Source organism: Kryptolebias marmoratus, linkage group LG16 (genome assembly GCF_001649575.2).
Source record: "Kryptolebias marmoratus isolate JLee-2015 linkage group LG16, ASM164957v2, whole genome shotgun sequence".
Classification (NCBI taxonomy): Eukaryota; Metazoa; Chordata; class Actinopteri; order Cyprinodontiformes; family Rivulidae; genus Kryptolebias; species Kryptolebias marmoratus.
Window position 1 is genome coordinate 2,474,211 of NC_051445.1, and position 1,707 is coordinate 2,475,917.

A 1,707-nucleotide genomic window follows, 5' to 3' on the forward strand; every position below is an offset into this window, starting at 1 on the left:
GGTTGTGCCCTGAGTCCTCTGTTGCTTCAGATGAGGCTGATCCCCATGGATTTACACACACACACAAATACATGTCATATACACATTCAAGTCACTTGTTTTAAATAAATGCTTCTATTTTAATTAAGTCTTCATTGTAACTGATGTGCAGGGGGAGAATGAGAGGTTGACCTCAGGATTTTTTAAAGTCTGGCTTCGGCCCTGAAGGCTGGAAGAGAGGAACCTAAAAGATTAAAAAAAGAACATTAATATTTGTGGCTTTCTGGATTGTTGCAACAAAAAAACGTCACTAAAACGCCACAGAGATTCCCCAGACTGCGTTAAAAGGAGAAAAATGCAAAAAGCAGGTTTCAGTCCTCGTGTTTGCTGTCAGCGGTCAGTAAATCCAGCAGAAATGTTCTATAATGTTCTAATATTCCTGAGTTATCTTTTCAGTAAGATATTCCCCTGATCTTTTTTTTTCTTATATAAAAGAATTCAGTGAGTTGTTGTGGAAAACGTTCTCATTTTCTCATGACTTAAACAAAAAAACATGAGTGAGGATAAACGAATGTAATGAAAACTCAAACAGATCTTCTTGTTTTACATATAGTTTAATTCTGACACCTGCTGCCTGTTAGTTAACGGCTCCTTCGTCACGTTTTCAGCTCGTCTTCATCCTGTTTGGCAAAATCAGTTTTATTGTGGAGCCTTCCTTTCAGCAGTTTTTGTTTCTGTTCAAACAAAGTTGTTTTAATTACCTTCCTGTCCGATCTGCTGGAGTTCAGACCGAGATTAAAGATATTTTATCCATCCCGGGAGAGGAAAGTCAAACTTCCCTGCAGAAAGGGTGAATTTAAAGAGTCCAATAAAAGCTCTCTGAGGACGTCTGACGTCTGTTTTGATTCTGGAAACCGATGCAAGTTTAGTTTCATCCTGTTCTGCTCCAGCGTGTTTCTAACGTCGCTGATGATGAATATTTGATGTTGAATAAAAACGTCTTCCTGTCCTCGAGGGGAGAATCGTCTCACTCGTTCTGTTGATTCATCCCTGAGAAGAAGAGGCGGAGAACCTCGGGTCGTTTTCACAGATCTGTGGATGTTTCCAGTTCCTTTTGTGTTAGGGTTCTTGTTTTATGTTTCTGTAGTTCTGTTTGATTTCTTGTTTAGTTTCATGTTCTAAGTTCTTGTGTCCTTTGTTTCCCCGTCATCGTTCAGCTGTCCTGGTTTTCCTCGTGTCTCCGTCCTCGTTTTCTTCGCTGTGAAGTTAGCTTTTGTCGTTTAGTTGTTGCAGCCAGGGCCGTAGCCAGACATTAAAACATCCTGAGGTCAGCAACTCATTATCCCCCTGCACATCAGTTACAATGAAGACTTAATTAAAATAGAAGCATTTATTTAAAACAAGTGACTTGAATGTGTATATGGCATGTATTTGTGTGTGTTTGTAAATCCATGGGGATCAGCCTCATCTGAAGCAACAGAGGACTCAGGGCACAACCATGATGACTCACTGAAATGACATGAATTAGTTTATATGAATGTTGAGTCAAAACACAAGATTTTAGCAGAGATTTCAGCTTTTTATCAAATCCCAGTGAGGTGTTGTAGTTTTGGAGCTGGACCAGTTCTAGTGTGGTCCGGATGCAAAAAAAAGTGCTGAAGTGGCCCTTTATTGAGGTTTCAGGAATCAGATGAAGGTTTCACAGATCACACACTTGGTTTTAAATGT

The 1,707-nt window shown here is 39.7% G+C and overlaps 1 protein-coding gene across 2 annotated transcripts in view; it reads right to left on the minus strand.

Annotated features, from left to right (window-relative positions):
- Window positions 1–1,707, minus strand: part of znf385d (zinc finger protein 385D) — an 83,937-nt gene that overhangs the window by 28,667 nt on the left and 53,563 nt on the right. The gene's annotated exons all lie outside the window — the stretch shown is intronic.